The 15,279-nt window shown below is 56.0% G+C and overlaps 1 long non-coding RNA gene across 1 annotated transcript; it reads left to right on the top strand.

Annotated features, from left to right (window-relative positions):
• Positions 1-7,692: 7,692 nt before the first annotated feature.
• On the top strand, positions 7,693-14,839 carry LOC115660168. Its single transcript, XR_004002764.1, has 3 exons — positions 7,693-7,825; positions 11,831-11,835; positions 14,802-14,839. It is a non-coding gene; the product is annotated as an uncharacterized LOC115660168 (long non-coding RNA).
• Positions 14,840-15,279: the final 440 nt, after the last annotated feature.

Here is a 15,279-nt window from a genome sequence, read left to right on the forward strand (position 1 = left end):
CGCTCCCCGGGGTTACCATGGCAGCGGCGGCTCCGGGCTCCCCGCCCCGGCCGGCCTGGAGCCCGGCCCGGCCCGGCCCGCGCGGAACACTCGGCCCCGAGGCTGCCCGGCCTCTGGGCTTCTGGGTGTCCCGCTGCGCCCCGAGCCCGGCTGCCCCCCCTGGCCCAGCCTTGCGGCCCCCCCCCGCCCTGCTGCGCCCCCTGCCCCAGCCTTGCGCCCCCCCCCGCCCGGCTGCGCCCCCTGCCCCAGCCTTGCGGCCCCCCCCCGCCCTGCTGCGCCCCCTGCCCCAGCCTTGCTGCCCCCCGAGCCCTGCTTCCCTCTCCGCCCCCAGCGGCCGGCTGCTGGCCCCTGTGCCCTGCTGCTCCCATGTCCCCTAACTCTTCCCCCCCCAGCCCTGCTTCTCCCTGTGCTCCCCCGAGCCCTGCTGCCCCTGACCCCAGAGCCCTGCTTCTCCCTGTGCCCCCCCGAGCCCTGCTGACCCCTGACCCCAGAGCCCTGCTTCTCCCTGTGCCCCGCTGAGCCCTGCTGCCCCCTGACCCCAGAGCCCTGCTTCTCCCTGTGCCCCCCCGAGCCCTGCTGCCCCCTGACCCCAGAGCCCTGCTTATCCCTGTGCCCCCCGAGCCTGCTGCCCCCTGACCTCAGAGCCCTGCTTCTCCCTGTGCCCCCCCGAGCCCTGCTGACCCCTGACCCCAGAGCCCTGCTTCTCCCTGTGCCCCGCTGAGCCCTGCTGCCCCCTGACCCCAGAGCCCTGCTTCTCCCTGTGCCCCCCCGAGCCCTGCTGCCCCCTGACCCCAGAGCCCTGCTTATCCCTGTGCCCCCCGAGCCTGCTGCCCCCTGACCCCAGAGCCCTGCTTCTCCCTGTGCCCCGCTGAGCCCTGCTGCCCCCTGACCCCAGAGCCCTGCTTCTCCCTGTGCCCCCCCGAGCCCTGCTGCCCCTGACCCCAGAGCCCTGCTTCTCCCTGTGCCCCCCCGAGCCTGCTGCCCCCTGACCCCAGAGCCCTGCTTCTCCCTGTGCCCCCCCGAGCCCTGCTGCCCCCTGACCCCAGAGCCCTGCTTCTCCCTGTGCCCCCCCGAGCCTGCTGACCCCAGAGCCCTGCTTCTCCCTGTGCCCCCCCGAGCCTGCTGCCCCCTGACCCCAGAGCCCTGCTTCTCCCTGTGCCCCCCTGAGCCCTGCTGCCCCCTGACCCCAGAGCCCTGCTTCTCCCTGTGCCCCCCCGAGCCTGCTGCCCCCTGACCCCAGAGCCCTGCTTCTCCCTGTGCCCCCCCGAGCCCTGCTGCCCCCTGACCCGAGCCCTGCTTCTCCCTGTGCCCCCCCGAGCCCTGCTGCCCCCTGACCCCAGAGCCCTGCTTCTCCCTGTGCCCCCCTGAGCCCTGCTGCCCCCTGACCCCAGAGCCCTGCTTCTCCCTGTGCCCCCCCGAGCCTGCTGCCCCCTGACCCCAGAGCCCTGCTTCTCCCTGTGCCCCCCCGAGCCCTGCTGCCCCCTGACCCCAGAGCCCTGCTTCTCCCTGTGCCCCCCCGAGCCTGCTGCCCCCTGACCCCAGAGCCCTGCTTCTCCCTGTGCCCCCCCGAGCCTGCTGCCCCCTGACCCCAGAGCCCTGCTTCTCCCTGTGCCCCCCCGAGCCCTGCTGCCCCTGACCCCAGAGCCCTGCTTCTCCCTGTGCCCCCCCCCGAGCCCTGCTGCCCCTGACCCCAGAGCCCTGCTTATCCCTGTGCCCCCCCAAGCCCTGCTGCCCCCTGACCCCAGAGCCCTGCTTCTCCCTGTGCCCCCCCCAGGCCCTGCTGCCCCCTCACCCCAGAGCCCTGCTTCTCCCTGTGCCCCCCCCCAGGCCCTGCTGCCCCCTCACCCCAGAGCCCTGCTTCTCCCTGTGCCCCCCCGAGCCTGCTGCCCCCTGACCCCAGAGCCCTGCTTCTCCCTGTGCCCCGCTGAGCCCTGCTGCCCCCTGACCCCAGAGCCCTGCTTCTCCCTGTGCCCCGCTGAGCCCTGCTGCCCCCTGACCCCAGAGCCCTGCTTCTCCCTGTGCCCCCCGAGCCCTGCTGCCCCTGACCCCAGAGCCCTGCTTATCCCTGTGCCCCCCCGAGCCCTGCTGCCCCGACCCCAGAGCCCTGCTTCTCCCTGTGCCCCCCGAGCCTGCTGCACCCTGACCCCAGAGCCCTGCTTCTCCCTGTGCCCCCCGAGCCCTGCTGCCCCCTGACCCCAGAGCCCTGCTTCTCCCTGTGCCCCGCTGAGCCCTGCTGCCCCCTGACCCCAGAGCCCTGCTTCTCCCTGTGCCCCCCGAGCCCTGCTGCCCCTGACCCCAGAGCCCTGCTTATCCCTGTGCCCCCCCCGAGCCCTGCTGCCCCGACTCCAGAGCCCTGCTTCTCCCTGTGCCCCCCGAGCCTGCTGCCCCCTGACCCCAGAGCCCTGCTTCTCCCTGTGCCCCCCGAGCCCTGCTGCCCCCTGACCCCAGAGCCCTGCTTCTCCCTGTGCCCCGCTGAGCCCTGCTGCCCCGACCCCAGAGCCCTGCTTCTCCCTGTGCCCCCCGAGCCCTGCTGCCCCCGACCCCAGAGCCCTGCTTCTCCCTGTGCCCCCCCGAGCCTGCTGCCCCCTGACCCCAGAGCCCTGCTTCTCCCTGTGCCCCCCGAGCCCTGCTGCCCCCTGACCCCAGAGACCTGCTTCTCCCTGTGCCCCGCTGAGCCCTGCTGCCCCCTGACCCCAGAGCCCTGCTTCTCCCTGTGCCCCCCGAGCCCTGCTGCCCCTGACCCCAGAGCCTTGCTTATCCCTGTGCCCCCCCGAGCCCTGCTGCCCCGACCCCAGAGCCCTGCTTCTCCCTGTGCCCCCCGAGCCTGCTGCACCCTGACCCCAGAGCCCTGCTTCTCCCTGTGCCCCCCGAGCCCTGCTGCCCCCTGACCCCAGAGCCCTGCTTCTCCCTGTGCCCCGTTGAGCCCTGCTGCCCCGACCCCAGAGCCCTGCTTCTCCCCTGTGCCCCCCCGAGCCTGCTGCCCCCTGACCCCAGAGCCCTGCTTCTCCCTGTGCCCCGCTGAGCCCTGCTGCCCCGACCCCAGAGCCCTGCTTCTCCCTGTGCCCCCCGAGCCCTGCTGCCCCCTGACCCCAGAGCCCTGCTTCTCCCTGTGCCCCCCCAGCCTGCTGCCCCCTGACCCCAGAGCCCTGCTTCTCCCTGTGCCCCCCCGAGCCTGCTGCCCCCTGACCCCAGAGCCCTGCTTCTCCCTGTGCCCCCCCCGAGCCTGCTGCCCCCTGACCCCAGAGCCCTGCTTCTCCCTGTGCCCCCCCCGAGCCTGCTGCCCCCCTGACCCCAGAGCCCTGCTTCTCCCTGTGCCCCCCGAGCCCTGCTGCCCCCTGACCCCAGAGCCCTGCTTCTCCCTGTGCCCCCCCGAGCCTGCTGTCCCCTGACCCCAGAGCCCTGCTTCTCCCTGTGCCCCCCCGAGCCTGCTTCCCCCTGACCCCAGAGCCCTGCTTCTCCCTGTGCCCCGCTGAGCCCTGCTGCCCCCTGACCCCAGAGCCCTGCTTCTCCCTGTGCCCCACTGAGCCCTGCTGCCCCCTGACCCCAGAGCCCTGCTTATCCCTGTGCCCACCCGAGCCCTGCTGCCCCCTGACCCCAGAGCCCTGCTTCTCCCTGTGCCCCCCGAGCCCTGCTGCCCCCTGACCCCAGAGCCCTGCTTCTCCCTGTGCCCCCCCGAGCCTGCTTCCCCCTGACCCCAGAGGCCTGCTTCTCCCTGTGCCCCGCTGAGCCCTGCTGCCCCCTGACCCCAGAACCCTGCTTATCCCTGTGCCCCCCCAAGCCCTGCTGCCCCCTGACCCCAGAGCCCTGCTTCTCCCTGTGCCCCCCCGAGCCTGCTGCCCCCTGACCCCAGAGCCCTGCTTCTCCCTGTGCCCCGCTGAGCCCTGCTGCCCCCTGACCCCAGAGCCCTGCTTCTCCCTGTGCCCCGCTGAGCCCTGCTGCCCCCTGACCCCAGAGCCCTGCTTATCCCTGTGCCCCCCCAAGCCCTGCTGCCCCCTGACCCCAGAGCCCTGCTTATCCCTGTGCCCCCCTGAGCCCTGTTGTCCCCTGACCCCAGAGCCCTGCTTCTCCCTGTGCCCCCCCGAGCCCTGCTGCCCCCTGACCCCAGAGCCCTGCTTCTCCCTGTGCCCCGAGCCCTGCTGCCTCCTGACCCCAGAGCCCTGCTTATTCCTGTGCCCCCCAGAGCCCTGCTTCTCCCTGTGCCCCCCCGAGCCCTGTTGTCCTCTGACCCCAGAGCCCTGCTTCTCCCTGTGCCCCCCCGAGCCTGCTGCCCCCTGACCCCAGAGCCCTGCTTCTCCCTGTGCCCCCCCGAGCCCTGTTGTCCCCTGACCTCAGAGCCCTGCTTCTCCCTGTGCCCCCCCGAGCCTGCTGCCCCCTGACCCCAGAGCCCTGCTTCTCCCTGTGCCCCGCTGAGCCCTGCTGCCCCCTGACCCCAGAGCCCTGATTCTCCCTGTGCCCCGCTGAGCCCTGCTGCCCCCTGACCCCAGAGCCCTGCTTATCCCTGTGCCCCCTCCGAGCCCTGCTGCCCCCTGACCCCAGAGCCCTGCTTATCCCTGTGCCCCCCCAAGCCCTGCTGCCCCCTGACCCCAGAGCCCTGCTTATCCCTGTGCCCCCCAAGCCCTGCTGCACCCTGACCCCAGAGCCCTGCTTATCCCTGTGCCCCCCTGAGCCCTGTTGTCCCCTGACACCAGAGCCCTGCTTATCCCTGTGCCCCCCCGAGCCCTGCTGCCCCCTGACCTCAGAGCCCTGCTTATCCCTGTGCCCCCCTGAGCCCTGCTGCCCCCTGACCCCAGAGCCCTGCTTCTCCCTGTGCCCCCCCGAGCCCTGTTGTCCCCTGACCCCAGAGCCCTGCTTCTCCCTGTGCCCCCCCGAGCCCTGCTGCCCCCAACCCCTACCCCTGCTTCTCCCTGTGCCCCCCGAGCCCAGCTGCCCCCTGACCTCAGAGCCCTGCTTCTCCCTGTGCCCCCCCGAGCCCTGTTGTCCCCTGACCCCAGAGCCCTGCTTCTCCCTGTGCCCCCCCCCAGGCCCTGCTGCTCCCTGACCCCAGAGCCCTGCTTCTCCCTGTGCCCCCCTGAGCCCTGTTGTCCCCTGACCCCAGAGCCCTGCTTCTCCCTGTGCCCCCCCCAAGCCCTGCTGCCCCCAGCTCTTCCCAACAGGCTAATTAGTGCATCTCTGGAGGGTCTGAGGAAGCTGAAAGGTCTTTTTGGAACACTACGTGTGCAGGGGAATGTAAAATCTCTCCCTCCAAACCCACCTTTACATGCCCTGGGGAGAGAGACCCTTTGTATGTTAACCCGCTTCTGGAAACTCCAGTTCAAAGACCCCAGATCTATATTCAAAGGGAACCGAGCATGTTACCAGAGTGCTTGTTTTGAGCTGACCCACCAGGTGAGGGGTGAAAAGACTGCATTTGCTAAAGTCCATGGGAGAGGATGAACTCTGGTGTGCCTAGAAGCATGCATGTGGATTCCTTTGTTGTTTGTAATCTGTGTTCTTTGTAATGCTTCATACTTTAAGAACAAAGTCAGCTTGTGTACATGGATCTGTATTCACTTATGTCTTATCCATCTCTGAAGGGAAAGCATGAAGGTATGCCAGGGCAGTTATCCGTGCTGGGAAGGCGAGGAACTGTCCTACCCCGTCAGAAGGGAGAGAGATGAGGTCTCAACTCAAGAGAGGCAACAGCTGAGGAGTTGAAAGCCAAGAGTGGTGCCCTTGCTGAGCCACTGAGGAGAAAGACAGGTGTAGTTGCCTGGAACTGTGACAACATCATCCAGTATTGTAATACAGATAAAATCACAGTAGGGTTTGGGGAGTGAGAAATCTCAGTCCCATAGAATTTGCTCAAGGCCGCCAAAATCTTCTCAGGCAGCAATGAGCATTTGAAAGGCAGTGTCATCTAGGGGATAGGGTACTGGGCTGGGAGCCAGGATATCTAGGTGTATCTTTATTCCTAAGAAAACATTAAAAAGTGAAGATTTGAAAAGTCCAGTGTATTTGTCACTACTAATGCTTCATTCGTTTTTGAAAATGCTTGAATAAGGAAAATCGGTGAAGACAGTTTAACTTTTCATTTCAGTCGCTTTCACTCAGATTCTTAGTCTTTGGGTTTCAGACACAGCAAGGAATGTTGATGTGTTTAAAGCGACCATTTTCATGGGCATTTTAAAAAATGAATAAGTGGAAACGTCTTTGCCGTGTGTAGATTGGAGCAGAGCTTGGTTTTACAGCATGTGGAGCCAAATTTAAATTGACAGTGTTACATTTCCTAAGTGTCTTTCCTTCTAAAAGATCCCAAATCACTAAATGAGCCCTGTACCACTGGGACCATCACATCATGTCCCACCTGGCTCCACCCCCACAAGTCTCTGAGGGAGGAAATCTCCCCCCTTGCAGAGCCCCTCCCTGATCTTTCCATTGCTCTCTGTTTTCATCCCACTCCCAAGTGCTGAAATGTGGGACCTGTCACCTCCCCGAATCTTTGCAGATCCATCAATGCAGAAGCTCTGAGCCTCCCCTGCTGTTCCAGCCTCCATTGCCCCTCCCCTCCCAAACACATTCTGCCCCCTGGCAGTATGGTTCCATTGGAGTCCCACTACCAGAGATTCCCTGGACTGTGGGTCCCACCACTAAGAAGGCTCCGTGGAAGAGACAATAAGGTCCCAGATAGTGTGGCCATTTTTTGGGAACCTGTTTGTGGCTAGAGCTGGGAAGATGGCAATATCTCAGCCCTGTCCCAATGAATCTCCAGCCCCTTCTCCAACAAAATATCTTCTGTAAGATGGGGGATGGTGCTGGAACACACCTTCTGTCTCCTCCACATTGGAATGGGGGGATTTGGATGTGAAAGGCCTCTATTGCACATAGGTTGGGGAGATGATCCCATCCTTGCAGTGGAAAGCAGCAGCCAGATTCACAGTGCAGTGTTCAACAGGGGTAGAGGCAACTTTGAAGGCCAGATTTTCAGTGAACAGAGACTCCAAGTTCACTTGCAAATACCAAGCTGTGGCTTCTTAGAATGAACACTGTGTTTAATCATCTTGTAAGTGGAGTTTAATGGAGATCTCGGGGTACTGTTTCCTTTAGGGTCACATTTGCTCATGCGTTTGATACTTCCAGAAGTTCCCATATTAAATGTTTTCCTTTAACTTATCAGCATCGTCCAAAACCTCTGATTTGATCAGTGCCTTTGTAACACTGCAGGTGGGATAGCTGCAGATCTGATGTAGCTGCCTGAGCTGAGGGGTCAGGTTCATTAACTTGGAGGCAATAGCAGTTGTCGTCAGATGCTCCTGGTGTGGTGCTCTGTTCTAGTCTATGTTCATATCAATCAGCTGCACGTGTGATCCCTCTGTGTGCTGCCCCAGCTCTGTGCAGATAGCTGACCCAGCAGACCCCGAGAAAACTCACAATGACCACAGACTCTAGTAAGGTACGAAGGCACAGCAGCCAGGTTTATTGTCGAAGAGAAACACAGTGTCCAGCTCCCCGGCACAGAAGTCCAAGGTGCTGCTAAGGTGCTACTAGCTAGTACTTATGTGCTCCCTGACAATGGACCAGCTCAGTCAGTGGCGGGACTTTCCACTGCCCCCTAGGCCGGAGAAAGATATCCATTCAGGGGTGCATTCTTATACAGAGGTACAAACAAGTTACACATCACTCCTGACATATTGAGGTGCAACCCCTCTATGTAGCAAGGTATAACCCCTCTACGTAGTAAGGTGCCACCTCTCACCTTGTACATGTTGGTTCGAACAAAACAACTCCATCCATCATATTACCTTTTTGGCCCTGTCACTGGGATGGGTCAGCTTGTTCCTTGTTATCTGTGTGGAGTTGACATAACCTTATTCCCAGATTCTGGACCTTAGCGTCCAAAGTTTGGGGGTTAGCATGAAAACCTCCAAGCTTAGTTACCAGCTTGGACCTGGTACTGCTGCCACCACCCAAAAAATTAGAGTGTTTTGGGGCACTCTGGTCCCCCTGAAAAAACCTTCCCTGGGGACCACAAGACCCAAATCCCTTGAGTCTCACAACAAAGGGAAATAATCCTGATTCCCTTCCCCCCTCCAGGTGCTCCTGGAGAGATACACAGACACAAGCTCTGTGAAACTACGCAGAGTGAGTCCCCCTCTCCGTTCCCAATCCTGGAACAAAAGCACTTTCCTCTTCACCCAGAGGAAATGCAAAATCAGGCTAGCAATCCAACACACAGCTTTCCCCTGATTTCTTCCTCCCACCAATTCCCTGGTGAGTACAGACTTAATTTCCCTGAAGTAGAGAAAAACTCCAACAGGTCTTAAAAGAAAACTTTATATAAAAAAGAAAGAAAAAATACAAATGTTCTCTCTGTATTAAGATGATACAACACAGGGTCAATTGCTTAAAAGAATATTGAATAAACAGCCTTATTCAAAAAGAATACAAATCAAAGCATTTCCAGCACTTATATTCATGCAAATACCAAAGAAAAGAAACCATAGAACTTACTATCTGATCTCTTTGTCCTTACACTTAGAAACAGAAGACTAGAAAATAGAACTACTTCTCCAAAGCTCAGAGGAAACAGGCAGACAGACAAAAGTCTCAGAGACACACTTCCCTCCACCCAAAGTTGAAAAAATCCGGTTTCCTGATTGGTTCTCTGGTCAGGTGTTTCAGGTGAAAGAGACATTAACCCTTAGCTATCTGTTTATGACACGCCCCCCAAATTGCAGACAGTGGGGAAGCTCACTGGCGGCAATTTCCTTCTAGAACTTGAAAATAAACAGATTAATACAACACATGCACCTTACATATACTACTAAGTATATAACTAACAGACTTTTACATTTTAAGAACACTTTTTAACTACTGGATTCTGGGAAACTCTCACGGGAGAGTGCATCAGCAACTTTGTTAGAAGCTCCTGTGATGTGTTGAATTTCAAAATCAAAATCTTGGAGAGCTAAACTCCAACGAAGAAGTTTCTTGTTGTTCCCCTTGGCAGTATGAAGCCACTTTAGTGCAGCATGGTCAGTTTGTAGTTGGAACCGCCGTCCCCAAACATATGGGCGTAGCTTTTCCAGGGCGTACACAATGGCATAGCATTCCTTTTCACTGACTGACCAGTGACTTTCCCTCTCAGACAGTTTCTTGCTGAGAAACACGACAGGATGGAAGTTGTGATCGGTTGCTTCCTGCATGAGCACTGCTCCTATACCACGCTCAGATGCATCTGTGGTTACTAGGAATGGCTTGTTAAAGTCCGGGGCCCTGAGCACAGGGTCCGACATGAGCGTTGCCTTAAGCTGGGTAAAGGCTTTTTGACACTCATCAGTCCACTTAACGGCATTTGGCTGGGTCTTTTTGGTCAGGTCGGTCAATGGGGCAGCGATTTGGCTGTAGTGTGGTACAAATCGCCTGTAGTATCCGGCCAAGCCTAAGAAGGATTGGACCTGTTTCTTTGACCTTGGGACAGGCCACTTTTGGATAGCATCCACCTTGGCCTGTAGGGGGTTTATGGTTCCTCGACCCACCTGGTGCCCCAGGTAAGTTACTCTGTTTTGGCCTATTTGACACTTTTTGGCCTTAACAGTTAGTCCTGCCTGCCTGATGCGCTCAAAGACCTTTTCCAGGTGGAGTAGGTGTTCGGGCCAGGAGTCTGAAAAAATGGCCACATCATCGAGGTAGGCAACTGCAAATTCTCCCAGTCCAGCTAGTAGACCATCTACCAGCCTCTGGAAGGTGGCGGGTGCATTTCGAAGGCCGAAAGGAAGGACATTGAATTCATACACCCCCGCATGGGTGACGAATGCTGACCTCTCCTTGGCAGGTTCATCTAGCGGTACTTGCCAGTACCCCTTGGTTAAGTCTATTGTAGAGATGAACTGGGCACGTCCCAACTTTTCCAATAGCTCATCAGTACGTGGCATCGGATAGTTGTCCGGACGAGTTACAGCATTTAGCTTACGGTAGTCCACGCAAAAGCGTATTTCCCCATCTGGTTTGGGTACCAGAACCACTGGAGATGCCCATGCACTGGTAGATGAGCGGATTATACCCATCTGTAGCATGTTCTGGATCTCCCGTTCTATAGCAGCTTGGGCATGAGGAGACACCCGGTAGGGTGGGGTTCTGATTGGGTGAGCATTACCTGTATCAATGGAGTGGTATGCCCGTTCAGTCCGTCCTGGGGTGGCTGAGAACAATGGGGCGAAGCTAGTGCACAGCTCCTTGATTTGTTGCCGCTGCAGACGTTCCAGGGTGGTTGAGAGGTTCACCTCTTCCACGCCACCGTCTTTTTTCCCGTCGTAGTAGACACCGTCAGGCCACTCAGCATCATCTCCCTGGACTGTAAACTGACAAACCTGTAAGTCTCTGGAATAGAAAGGCTTGAGAGAATTAACATGGTACACTTTAGGCTTTAGTGAGGAATTGGGAAATGCTATGAGGTAGTTTACAGCTCCCAGGCGCTCTTGGACCGTGAATGGCCCTTCCCATGATGCTTCCATCTTATGGGCCTGTTGCGCCTTCAAGACCATAACCTGGTCTCCTACCTTGAAGGAACGTTCTCTGGCATGTCTGTCATACCAGGCCTTTTGCTCTTCTTGAGCATCCTTTAGGTTCTCTCTAGCAAGGGCTAAAGAGTGTCGGAGGGTGCTTTGTAGGTTGCTTACAAAGTCCAGAATGTTAGTTCCTGGAGAAGGCGTAAACCCCTCCCATTGCTGCTTCACCAACTGTAATGGCCCCTTAACCTCGTGACCATACACAAGTTCAAATGGTGAAAACCCTAAACTGGGATGTGGTACAGCCCTGTAGGCAAACAGCAACTGCTGCAACACTAGGTCCCAATTATTGGAGAATTCGTTGATGAATTTTCGTATCATGGCCCCCAAAGTTCCATTGAACCTTTCCACCAGGCCATTGGTTTGATGGTGGTACGGGGTGGCAACCAAGTGATTCACCCCATGAGTTTCCCACAGTTTTTCCATGGTCCCTGCCAGGAAATTAGACCCTGAATCTGTAAGGATGTCAGAGGGCCAACCTACCCTGGCAAAGATGTCTGTTAGGGCCAGGCACACAGTGTTAGCCCTGGTGTTGCCTAGAGCTACTGCTTCCGGCCATCGGGTAGCAAAGTCCACTAAAGTCAGTACGTACTGCTTTCCTCTGGGCGTCTTTTTTGGGAAAGGGCCCAGAATATCCACAGCTACTCGCTGAAATGGGACCTCAATTATGGGGAGTGGCTGGAGAGGGGCCTTGACCTGGTCTTGAGGCTTACCTACTCTTTGGCATACCTCACAAGACCGGACATACTTGGCAACATCCTTGCCCATCCCCTCCCAGTGGAAGGACTTCCCCAACCGGTCCTTGGTTCTGTTCACCCCAGCATGGCCACTGGGATGATCATGGGCTAAGCTTAAGAGCTTCTCCCGGTACTTAGTTGGGACCACCAACTGTTTGTGCGGCTGCCATTCTTCCCGGTGTCCACCAGAAAGAATTTCCTTGTATAAAAGTCCTTGGTCTATAACAAACCGGGATCGATTAGAAGAGCTGAGAGGCGGTTGGGTGCTCCGTGCCGCCGCCCACGCTTTCTGAAGGCTGTCATCTGCTTCCTGCTCAGCCTGGAACTGTTCCCTTGAGGCTGGGGTCACCAGTTCTTCCTCAGACTGTGGACTTGGGCTTGGTCCCTCTGGAAGCGATGTAGGTGATGGGGTTGTTTCCGTTGCTGGTGAACCGCTCTCCGCTGGTGCACCTGAGGGTATTTCAGGCTCTGGCTGAGCCTTTTGGGTATGGCTGTCGTGTGCTTCTGCCAGTTCTGGCTCGCTGGCGCCCTCTGGCGTTGAGTTTGAAGATGTGGTTGCACTTGCTGGTGCTGGTTGCTGTTCCAGTTCCGGGCCTGGGACTGGAGATGCTGTGGCTGTTTCAGTGGTAGGCATGGAATCCGGGTCCACTACCTCTGTCTGGGTCTCTGGTAACACAGACGGGGCTTCTGTGGACGGCTCAGGAACAGGAATGGGTCTGGAAGCTTGCCTGGTTTGGCTACGGGTAACCATTCCCACTCTCTTGGCCCGCTTCACTTGGTTGGCCAAGTCTTCCCCCAGTAGCATGGGGATAGGATAATTGTCATAGACTGCAAAAGTCCACCTTCCTGACCAGCCTTTGTACTGGACAGGCAGTTCAGCTGTAGGCAAGTCTACAGCTTGAGACATGAAGGGGTAAATGGTAACTTTGGCCTTTGGGTTGATGAATTTGGGGTCAACGAAGGATTGGTGGATAGCTGACACTTGTGCCCCCGTGTCTCTCCACGCAGTAACCTTCTTTCCGCCCACTCTCAAATTTTCCCTTCGCTCCAAGGGTATTTGAGAGGCATCTGGGCCTGGGGATCTTTGGGGTGATGGTGGTGTAATGAATTGCACTCGCATGGTGTTCTTGGGACAGTTGGCCTTGATATGTCCCAGTTCATTACACTTAAAGCATCTTCCATCTGATGGGTCACTGGGCCGAGGTGAGTTACTGGAGACTGGTGAGGTTGAAGAGTAGGGTATCTGTGGCTTTACTTGGGTGGTATGTAGGGTCTTTGGCTGTCCTCGGTTGTAGGGTTTATGGTCTGTGTGCCCCCTGGGGTAATCGTTCCCCTTGACAGTAGCTTTTTTGCTTTCTGCCAGTTCCATCCATTTGGCTCCAATCTCCCCCGCCTCAGCGATAGTTTTGGGATTTCTATCTTGTATGTACCGTGTGATGTCTTCAGGAACACCATCCAAGAACTGCTCCATTTGTATGAGGAGGTTCACTTCTTCCAAGGTTTGAATGTTGTTTCCTGTTAACCAGGCCTCATAGTTTTTTGCAATGTAGTAGGCGTGTTTGGGAAATGACACCTCTGGTTTCCATTTTTGGGTTCTGAAGCGCCGACGGGCATGATCTGGGGTTATCCCCATCCTGTATCTGGCCTTGGTTTGAAAAAGTTTATAGTCATTCATTTGCGGCTTGGGCATTTCAGCTGCCACCTCTGCTAAAGGTCCACTGAGGTGTGGCCTTAATTCTACCATGTACTGGTCTTCGGGGATGCTGTACCCAAGACAGGCTCTTTCAAAATTTTCCAAGAAGGCCTCGGTGTCATCACCTGCCTTGTAGGTGGGAAATTTCCTGTGCTGGGGAGCAATAATTGGCGCCGGGTTGTTAGGGTTGGCTGGCACATGCAGCCCAGCTTTTGCCATCTCTAGTTCATGTTTTCTCTGTTTTTCCTTCTCTTCATTCTCTTTTTGTTGTTTTTCCATTTCTTTTTGTTGTTTTTCCATTTCTTTTTGGTGCTTTTCCATTTCTTTTTGGTGCTTTTCCATTTCTCGGCGGTGGGCCGCCTCCTCTTCTGCTTGTTTCCTTCGGTAGGCCACCTCTTCTTCTTCTAGTTTTCTTTTGTGTGCTGCCTCTTGGGCTGCCTGTTCTCTTTGGAAGGCTGCCAGTTTGAGGCTTTCTTCCTTTTCTTTCATCTCCATCTGTCGCCTGTGTTCAGCGTCTTTGATTTGTTCTTCGGCGTCAATCCTTGCCTTAGAAGTCATGGTTCCTGTTTTCTTGTGTTGGAGTGCCCTCCGATGTTTATCTTCTGAACTGCAGGCTCTCTGTTGCCTCCTGAAGTCTGCCTAGCAACAGTGCTTTTTTCCTTTTCTCTCTCTAGCTAATGTTCAATGAAGGGAAACCAGAAAAACCACTTTATTTGCATGCATATAAGTGCTGCTACTTGCCTCCTAATGGGAGGGCTATTGCATGACAAAAGACCCTTAACAGTCTTCTCGCTTAACATGCAAACCACAAACTGGTAGAGAGAGCAGAAAAAAAAAACTTCTCTCTGGTTCCCTTTTAAAACCAAACTGTTTCTCTCTGCTAAAAAGCCCTTAGCAGAGAAAAGAAAAATATAATATTCCTACTGGCTTCTGGATTCTGTCTATCTCCCGCCACTGCCACCATGACATAACCTTATTCCCAGATTCTGGACCTTAGCGTCCAAAGTTTGGGGGTTAGCATGAAAACCTCCAAGCTTAGTTACCAGCTTGGACCTGGTACTGCTGCCACCACCCAAAAAATTAGAGTGTTTTGGGGCACTCTGGTCCCCCTGAAAAAACCTTCCCTGGGGACCACAAGACCCAAATCCCTTGAGTCTCACAACAAAGGGAAATAATCCTGATTCCCTTCCCCCCTCCAGGTGCTCCTGGAGAGATACACAGACACAAGCTCTGTGAAACTACGCAGAGTGAGTCCCCCTCTCCGTTCCCAATCCTGGAACAAAAGCACTTTCCTCTTCACCCAGAGGAAATGCAAAATCAGGCTAGCAATCCAACACACAGCTTTCCCCTGATTTCTTCCTCCCACCAATTCCCTGGTGAGTACAGACTTAATTTCCCTGAAGTAGAGAAAAACTCCAACAGGTCTTAAAAGAAAACTTTATATAAAAAAGAAAGAAAAAATACAAATGTTCTCTCTGTATTAAGATGATACAACACAGGGTCAATTGCTTAAAAGAATATTGAATAAACAGCCTTATTCAAAAAGAATACAAATCAAAGCATTTCCAGCACTTATATTCATGCAAATACCAAAGAAAAGAAACCATAGAACTTACTATCTGATCTCTTTGTCCTTACACTTAGAAACAGAAGACTAGAAAATAGAACTACTTCTCCAAAGCTCAGAGGAAACAGGCAGACAGACAAAAGACTCAGAGACACACTTCCCTCCACCCAAAGTTGAAAAAATCCGGTTTCCTGATTGGTTCTCTGGTCAGGTGTTTCAGGTGAAAGAGACATTAACCCTTAGCTATCTGTTTATGACAGGAGTGTACAAGTATGCAAATGTTCTGATATCTGGTGTCCAGTTCCTTTTAGGTATGTCTCTTTTTGCAGCATCAGCCCTTTCCTTGCCAGCTCCTGTGAGCAGGGCCTGCCTCTGGCTCACAGCTTCACTTTGCTTTATGTTAGCAAAGTCTTGACCATTACTTTAGTTCAGGCCTCAGGCCTCATAGTGGGCCTCTGATAAGGGTTTATGTTTCAGGGCCTCATCTTACTACATCAACCTCATAAACCTCTTTCTGTGGCCCACCCACTAGAAGGGGACAAAGACAAACTTTATACCTGAATTCCACTTTGTGAGGGCAATTGCAGTATGTTGGTACACAACTGCACGTGTACTGACATGTGTGGACCTTGGATCTCTTTGTTTCAGACTATGGAGCTGATGTTTATTATGATACCGTTGCATCCAGTAGTAAAATTAAGGTAAATTGTCAAGGCCCAGTTCTGCAAACAGTTCCTC

This window comes from Gopherus evgoodei, chromosome 12 (assembly GCF_007399415.2).
Source record: "Gopherus evgoodei ecotype Sinaloan lineage chromosome 12, rGopEvg1_v1.p, whole genome shotgun sequence".
Classification (NCBI taxonomy): domain Eukaryota; kingdom Metazoa; phylum Chordata; order Testudines; family Testudinidae; genus Gopherus; species Gopherus evgoodei.